This window comes from Entelurus aequoreus, linkage group LG06 (assembly GCF_033978785.1).
Source record: "Entelurus aequoreus isolate RoL-2023_Sb linkage group LG06, RoL_Eaeq_v1.1, whole genome shotgun sequence".
Classification (NCBI taxonomy): Eukaryota; Metazoa; Chordata; class Actinopteri; order Syngnathiformes; family Syngnathidae; genus Entelurus; species Entelurus aequoreus.
The window spans coordinates 77489419-77499239 of record NC_084736.1 but is presented as its reverse complement, the minus strand read 5'-3'; positions in this window follow the sequence as shown (position 1 = coordinate 77499239).

The window sequence follows — 9821 nt, the reverse complement described above, 5'->3', positions numbered from 1 at the left end:
TCTTAATCAGGAAAAATTACTAATGATGTTCCATAAATTATTTTTTAAATTTTTTCAAAAAGATTCGAATTAGCTAGTTTTTCTCTTCTTTTTTTAGGTTTAATTTTGAATTTTAAAGAGTCGAAATTGAAGATAAACTATGTTTCAAAATTTAATTGTCATTTTTTTCGTGTTTTCTCCTCTTTTAAACCGTTCAATTAAGTGTAAATATCATTAATTATTAATAATAACATAGAGTTAAAGGTAAATTGAGCAAATTGGCTATTTCTGGCAATTTATTTAAGTGTATCAAACTGGTAGCCCTTCGCATTAATCAGTACCCAAGAAGTAGCTCTTGGTTTCAAAAAGGTTGGTGACCCCTGGTATAAAGGTTCAAGATATATATGGTGACAGGAATTTGACACACACATTCTTGTATTTGTTACTTTCTTGAGACCTCTGATAAATGCAGGGTTTTTTATTTATTTTTTGTTTGTAATTGGTTTTTAATCTTCATTATTTACTTCAAGTTATTACAATATGTCTCTATATTTTAATTAATTTTGGGCAAAAGGGCCGCATTTCAAGATCTTACACACACTTGTTATTTCATATGTTGGCCAGAGGGGGAGCACTTCAAATTTTGGCACACACTTGTTATTTCATATGTCGTCACACTTCCTCATATGGAAACTACTTCCTTCTTGACGTCTCAAGAAGGGTAGAAATACAAGAACACACACACACACACACATTCTTGTATTTCTTACCTTCTTGAGACCTCTGAAAAATGCAGGGTTTTTTATTTATTTTTTGTTTGTAATTGGTTTTTAATCATTATTTACTTCAAGTTATTACAGTATGTCTCTGTATCCATATTTCATTTTTATTTTTTTTAATTAATTTTGGGCAATAGGGCCGCATTTCAAGATCTTACACACACTTATTTCATATGTTGGCCAGAGGGGGAGCACTTCAAATTTTTGCACACACTTGTTATTTCATATGTCGTCACACTTCCTCATATGGAAACTACTTCCTTCTTGACGTCTCAAGAAGGGTAGAAATACAAGAACACGCACACACACACATTCTTGTATTTCTTACCTTCTTGAGACCTCTGAAAAATGCCTCCCTCTTTAGGACCACCCTTTCTAGATATGTAAAGATTTGTATTTGCAACATTAATAATATATACATACTATGCAAATATAATAAAGGTAAGCTTTTTGTTTATATTTTAATTTTTTGTTTATAATTGTTTTTTAATCTTCATTATTTACTTCAAGTTATTACAGTATGTCTCTATATACATATTTTATTTTAATTTTTTAAATTAATTTTGGCCAAAGGGGCGCATTTCAAGTTCTTACACACACTTGTTATTTCATATGTTGGCCAGAGGGGGAGCACTTCAAATTTTGGCACACACTTGTTATTTCATATGTCGTCACACTTCCTCATATGGAAACTACTTCCTTCTTGACGTCTCAAGAAGGGTAGAAATACAAGAACACACACACACACACATATTCTTGTATTTCTGACCTTCTTGAGACCTCTGAAAAATGCAGGGTTTTTTATTTATTTTTTGTTTGTAATTGGTTTTTAATCATTATTTACTTCAAGTTATTACAGTATGTCTCTATATCCATATTTTTTTTTTATTTTTTTTAATTAATTTTGGGCAATAGGGCCGCATTTCAAGATCTTACACACACTTATTTCATATGTTGGCCAGAGGGGGAGCACTTCAAATTTTTGCACACACTTGTTATTTCATATGTCGTCACACTTCCTCATATGGAAACTACTTCCTTCTTGACGTCTCAAGAAGGGTAGAAATACAAGAACACGCACACACACACATTCTTGTATTTCTTACCTTCTTGAGACCTCTGAAAAATGCCTCCCTCTTTAGGACCACCCTTTCTAGATATGTAAAGATTTGTATTTGCAACATTAATAATATATACATACTATGCAAATATAATAAAGGTAAGCTTTTTGTTTATATTTTAATTTTTTGTTTATAATTGTTTTTTAATCTTCATTATTTACTTCAAGTTATTACAGTATGTCTCTATATACATATTTTATTTAAATTTGTTTAAATTAATTTTGGCCAAAGGGGGTGCATTTCAAGTTCTTACACACACTTGTTATTTCATATGTTGGCCAGAGGGGGAGCACTTCAAATTTTTTACACACACTTGTTATTTTACAAGTTGACCAGAGGGGGAGCACTTTTAAAAGCGACACACAGTCAATTTGAAAAATCCCTCCTTTTTGGGACCACCCTCATTGTGATAGATTTCCCCACCAGGGGGTGCAAATGAGACATTCTCTATTAGATGCAATGGTTTTCTGTATTGGGACCATGATTTATGTCCTCACTTGTTCACACCTCCTCATATGGAAGCTACTTGTCCTTCTTGATGTCTCAAGAAGGGTAAAAATACAAGCACACACACACCCACACACACTATAAGCGACAACGGTGTGGTACTACTTTTTTTCATTGTTTGCTTTCCATCCATCTTCCGCTTGTATTCATCGTGTTCAACTTCAACATTGGAGCATTCACACACAATTCCTTCAGGAATTGCCTCTAGTCGGTGTATAATATTCTGACGGAGAGTTTATTAAGGAGTGCTTATTGAACTCTGTTGCGCTGATATGCCCCGGAGAAGAGGGGCGCATTTGAGAACGTGTCACTCTCCCGACGCACTGTAACGAGGCGGGTTGAGACCATCGCTGGAAACTCGGAGCTTCAGCTGAAGAACAGAACGGCCGACTTTGACTGTTTTTCGCTGGCTTTGGATGAGAGCTGCGATGTACGTGACACCGCTCAGCTGCTCATCTTCTTACGTGGGATAACTGCAGACTTTCAAATCACGGAGTAGCTGGCAGCCATGCAGTCAATTAAAGAGACAACCACAGGTAATGACTTGTTCACAGAGGTAAATGCGTTTTTGGACATGTTAGGACTGAAATGGGACAAGCTGGCAGGTGTGACAACAGATGGTTGTCCAAATCTGACGGGGAAAAATGTTGGACTTTCAAAGAGGATGCAGGATAAAGTGACAGAAATTGACATTTTTGCATTGTATTATACATCAGGAAGTGTTGTGTAAGACGGTGTTAAAAATAAAACCATTAAAAGCAATCTGCTTTTGTATGAAGTTAAGTTAGGTTAAATTAAATTATTATTATTATTATTTATCTTTCTGTAAATCAAAAATAACATTGAGCACAATTTAATAGAAATGTTGTCGATGTGGCCCTCCAGCAGTGCTCGGGTTTCTCATGCGGCCCCCGGTAGAAATGAATTGCCCACCCCTGGTGTACATTGTAGTGATTTAATAAATGCATTTGAACATTTAAAATACGTTTCTGATACATTTTTAAATAACTCTTTAAAAAATCCAATATGACTGATATATTTATTGTCTGTGGTCTCGCCAAAGTGTTGTCGTTGCTTTGCCGGGAGCATGGCGCCCTCTTCTGGTTTAAGGCGGTAAGACATTTACGTCACTGTGTCTAAGAAGTGGGCGATACTGTACATGTTTGTGTCGACTTGATACCAGGTACCAACAGACCCATTGCTGCCGATACCGATTCTGATATTTATTACCCACTGAATAATGATGTCATTATAATCAAAACCAAAAAATGTATCTATGAACAATTTAATCAATGAAATCTTTCCTCTGAGCATCGACTTGTCAGTCTTTGCAGTTTGTACACTTTGTACAGACTATGGATTTATGATGTATGCACGGTGCTGGTCCACACGTGGTCGGCATTGTTTGTCCAGCATGTCAGAGGATGATGATGATGATGATGATGATGATGATGATGATGGCAACACTTAGCATCCTGCTGCTGAGTCACCGTCACCTCACCTCACACCCGCCCAGACTCCTCAACCTTCTCACACCGCAAGCTGCAGCGTCATCCAACCTCCATTTTTATTATTCTTACATCACATGATAAAAGAAGAGTTATCAACGTTTTTTTCACGACCTACTTGAGATGGGATGCCAAATAAAAAAAGCAAAAAGAAGATATTAAAAAAAAATAATGCCTCGATTTTGATGATTTGATGTTCAGTAATAATTGAAATAAAATTGCAAAAAAATGAACACCTTCGTATAAAACATATTTTCAAAGTTATGAACAGAATCGGTGACAAAGGGCAGCCTTGGCGGAGTCCAACCCTCACTGGAAACGTGTCTGACTTACTGCCGGCAATGCGGACCAAGCTCTGACACTGATCATACAGGGAGCGGACCGCCACAATCAGACAGTCCGATACCCCATACTCTCTGAGCACTCCCCACAGGACTTCCCGAGGGACATGGTCGAATGCCTTCTCCAAGTCCACAAAGCACGTGTAGACTGGTTGGGCAAACTCCCATGCACCCTAAAGGACCCTGCCGAGAGTATAGAGCTGGTCCACAGTTCCACGACCAGGACGAAAACCACACTGTTCCTCCTGAATCCGAGGTTCGAACTATCCGGCGTAGCCTCCTCTCCAGTACACCGGAATAGACCTTACCGGGAAGGCTGAGGAGTGTGATCCCATGATAGTTTGAACACACCCTCCGGTTCCCCTTCTTAAAGAGAGGAGCCACCACCCCGGTCTGCCAATCCAGAGGTACCGCCCCCGATGTCCACGCGATGCTGCAGAGTCTTGTCAACCAATACAGCCCCACAGCATCCAGAGTATTAAAGGCCTACTGAAAGCCACTACTAGCGACCACGCAGTCTGATAGTTTATATATCAATGATGACATCTTAACATTGCAACACATGCCAATACGGCCGGGTTAACTTATAAAGTGCAATTTTAAATTTCCCGCGGAACTTCCGGTTGAAAACGTCTATGTATGATGACGTATGCGCGTGACGTCAATGGTTGAAACGGAAGTATTGGTGCACCATTGCATCCAATACAAAAAAGCTCGGTTTTCATCGCAAAATTCCACAGTATTCTGGACATCTGTGTTGGTGAATCTTTTGCAATTTGTTTAATGAACAATGGAGACTGCAAAGAAGAAAGTTGTAGGTGGGATCGGTGTATTAGCGGCTGGCTGCAGCAACACAACCAGGAGGACTTTGAGTTGGATAGCAGACGCGCTATCCGACGCTAGCCGCCGACCGCATCGATGATCGGGTGGAGTCCTTCGTCGCTCCGTCGATCGCTGGAACGCAGGTGAGCACGGGTGTTGATGAGCAGATGAGGGCTGGCTGGCGTAGGTGGATAGCTAATGTTTTTAGCATAGCTCTGTGAGGTCCCGTAGCTAAGTTAGCTTCAATGGCGTCGTTAGCAACAGCATTGTTAAGCTTCGCCAGGCTGAGAATTATTAACCGTGTAGTTACATGTCCATGGTTTAATAGTATTGTTGATCTTCTGTCTATCCTTCCAGTCAGGGGCTTATTTCTTTTGTTTCTATCTGCAGTTAAGCCCGATGCTATCACGTTATCTCCATAGCTAAAGTGCTTCACCGATGTATTGTCGTGGAGATAAAAGTCACTGTGAATGTCCATTTCGCGTTCTCGACTCTCATTTTCAAGAGGATATAGTATCCGAGGTGGTTTAAAATACAAATCCGTGATCCACAATAGAAAAAGGAGAAAGTGTGGAATCCAATGAGCCAGCTTGTACCTAAGTTATGATCAGAGCGAAAAAAGATGCGTCCTGCACTGCACTCTAGTCCTTCACTCTCACGTTCCTCATCCACAAATCTTTCATCCTGACTCAAATTAATGGGGTAATCGTCGCTTTCTCGGTCCAAATCGCTCTCGCTGCTGGTGTAAACAATGGGGAAATGTGAGGAGCCTTTCAACCTGTGACGTCACGCTACTTCCGGTACAGGCAAGGCTTTTTTTAAATCAGCGAGCAAAAGTTGCGAAATTTATCGTCGATGTTCTCTACTAAATCCTTTCAGCAAAAATATGGCAATATCGCGAAATGATCAAGTATGACACATAGAATGGATCTGCTATCCCCGTTTAAATTTAAAAAAATTAATTTCAGTAGGCCTTTAAGGAACTCCGGGCAAAACTCATCCACCCCCGGGGCCTTGCCACCGAGGAGCTTTTGAACTACCTCAGCAACCTCAGGCCCAGAAATAGGAGAGCCCACCACAGATTCCCCAGGCATTGCTTCCTCATAGGAAGACGTGTTGGTGGGATTGAGGAGGTCTTCGAAGTATTCCCTCCACCGATCCACAACATCCGCAGTCGAGGTCAGCAGAACACCATCCTCACCATACACGGTGATGACAGTGCCCCGCTTCCCCTTCCTGAGGCGGCGGATGGTGGTCCAGAATCGCTTTGGAACAACATCCCTCTAGGGTGGTACGGTATACCGGTATTAGTATAGTACCGCGATACCAATGAATCATACTCGGTACTATACCGCCTCTGAAAAGTACCGGTTATTTTTTAAGATGTATATTATGTTTATAAACGCAGTAAAAATGACCAATGTATGATCCTGTAACAACTTGGTATCGCATCAATACCTAAATTTGTGGTATCATCCAAAACTATATTATTATTATTCATTATTTAATACTCTCTCTATTTGCTTTTGTTTTCTTTCCTTGACATGTTTCGCTGATGTTGAAAGTGCCTTGACTTTTGCGTGCATTTGTTGTTGAACAAAAAAAAATCCAAAAAATTGAAAAAATAAAGAAAAAAAATAGAAAAAAAAGAATAATAATAATTAAAACAATTACATGAGTGCACTCCACCCAGGTGCACCATGTAAAAACATTAAAAACTATTAAAAATGTTTAGAAAAATATGAAAAAAGAAAAATTAATTAAAAAAAAAAAATTTAAATACAAAAAAATCAAACAAAATTTCAAAAAAACAATTAAATGTTTAAATTTTTTTTTAACAAATTGCCAAAAAATTACTAAAAAATTAAGACACAATTACAAAAAAAACCTATTTTTTTTAAGTGTTAAAAAATAACAAAAAATTAAAAAATGTTTTAACATTTTTTTTAATTTGAAAAAAATTACAACCCCAAAAAAGGTTTGCTCTATACTTAGGTGTGCGATGTAAAATCATTACAAAAAATTACAAAATGTTTTGAAAAATATGAAAAAAATGAAAAGACGAATTAATGCCAAACTTGCAATAATAAACATATTTTTAATGTACCCGAAGATTTTTTGTTAAAATAGGGCCAATAATGCCATTTTTTGTGGTCCCCTTTTTTAGAAAAGTATCGAAAAGTATCAAAATAATTTTGTTACCGGTACCAAAATATTGGTATCGGGACAACACTACATCCCTCTTGCTATTCCCTCTTTAATGACTTTTAAATAACGTCTTAAAACATATTTTTACTCTTTGGCTTTTTAAAGCCGCATGAGAGTTGTGTGATTTTAGTCTATTTTATTTTCTCTGATGTATTTTATGTATTTATTCTTTTATAGTTAGATGTTTGGAAATGTAAACGTGTGATTATTCTGATGGAACATGTGAGTATTTGACACGTGTAGAGAAAAAGCCTTTTTGGAAAAGGTGTTTTTTTGCAATGACTTTGCATTGTGTTTGGTGCACACTTTTGGGGCGGGGACACTGCAGTGTGTGTGTGTGTGTGTGTGTGTGCGTGCGTGTAGGGGTGCGTGTGTGTGTGCGTGTGTGTGTGTAGGGGTGTGTTTGTTTGTGTGTGTGTGTACGTGTGCGTATTGGTGTGTGTGTGTGTGAGTGTGTAGGGGTGTGTGTGTGTGTGTGTGTGTAGGAGTGTGTGTGTAAGGGTGTGTATGTGTGTGTGCGCGTGTAGGGGTATGCGTGTGGGTGTGTGTGTGTAGGGGTGTGGTCCCTCTGAAATCAGCACCAAGGCCAGAGACACTTTATTTCATGTCAATGTCACACTACTATTACAGTGTTGACAGGGACAAGCGGTAGAAAATGGATGTGTGTGTGTGTGTGTGTGTGTGTGATGGTAGGAGTGTGTGTGTGTGTGTGTGTTTGTGTGTGTAGGGGTGTGTGTGTGTTTGTTTGTGTGTGTGTGTGTGTGAGAGTGTGTATAGGAGTGTGTGTGTGTGCGTGTGTGTATAGGAGTGTGTGTGTGTGTGTGTGTGTGTGTGTGTAGGGGTGTGTAGAGGTGTGTGTGTGTGTGTGTGTAGGGGTGTGTGTGTGTAGGGGTATGTGTGTGTGTGTGTGTGTGTGTGTGTGTGTGTAGGGGTGTGTGTTTGTGTAGGGGAATGTGTGTGTGTGTGTGTGTGCGTGTGTGTGTGTGTGTGTGTGTGGGTGGGTGTGTGTGTGGGTGTGTGTGTGTAGGGGTATGGTCCCTCTGAAATCAGCACCAAGGCCAGAGACACTTTATTTCACGTCAACGTCACACTACTATTACAGTGTTGACAGGGACAAGCGGTAGAAAATGGATGGATGGATGAATGTACAAGAAATGCTAGTAACACTTTAGTATGGGGAACATATTCACCATTAATTAGTTGCTTATTAACATGAAAATTAGTAACTTATTGGCTGTTAATTAGTCATTATTAAGTACTTATTAATGCCTTATCCTGCATGGCCATATTATACAAGCAGTAAGCCATTAACTAAGAGTCTTCTCTCAATAACCTCAGAATTATTGATTATTAGTAACTCTAACCCTTATATGTTCCCCTAGTGTCCAAATAACTCTAAATTAAGTCTTTGTTACTTTAATAAGCAACTAATTAATGGTGAATATGTTCCCCATACTAAAGTGTTACCCATATTTTTTATAATTATTATTCATTATTATTTAATACTCTCTGTATTTGCTTTTGTTTTCTTTCCTTGGTATGTTTCGCTGATGTTGAAAGTGCCTTGACATTTGTGTGCAGTTGTTGTTCAACAAAAAAAATAGAAAAAATTAAAAAAATTAAGAAAAAAAATAGAAAAAAAATAATAAGAATAATTTAAACAATTACATGAGTGCACTCCACCGAGGTGCGCCATGTAAAAACATTAAAAACAATTAAAAATTTTTTTGAAAAATATAAAAAAAAATGAAAAAACATTTTGAAAAAAATTTTAAAATACAAAAAAATCAAACAAAAAAAGAAAAAAAGAAAATGTATGTTTTAAAAAAATTAAACAAATTACAAAAAAATTACAAAAAAATTACGAAAGAATTGCAAAAAAATTCAATTTTTTTTATTGTTAAAAAATAAAAAAAATAAAAAAATGTTTAAACATTTTTTTTTTAAATAAAAAAATTACAAAAAAAAAAAAGGTTTGCACTATACTTAGGTGCGCGATGTAAAATCATTACAAAAAATTAAAAAATGTTTTGAAAAATATGAAAAAAATTAAAAAACGAATTAATGTCTTATCCTGCATGGCCTTATTATACAACCAGTAAGCCATTAACTAAGAGTCTTCGCTCAATAACCTCAGAATTATTGATTATTAGTAACCCTAACCCTTATATGTTCCCCTAGTGTCCAAATAACTCTAAATTGAGTCTTTGTTACTTTGATAAGCAACTAATTAATGGTGAATATGTTCCCCATACTAAAGTGTTACCCAAATTGTTTTTATTATTATTATTCATTATTATTTAATACTCTCTGTATTTGCTTTTGTTTTCTTTCCTTGACATGTTTCGCTGATGTTGAAAGTGCCTTGACTTATGTGTGCATTTTTTGTTCAACAAAAAAAAAAAAGAAAAAAAAAAATAAATAAAGAAAAAAATTGAAAAAAATTACATTGGTGCACTACACTCAGGTGTGCGATGTAAAAACATTCAAAACAATTAAAAAATGTTTTGAAAAATATGAAAAAAATTAAAAAACATGTTCAAAACATTTTAAAAA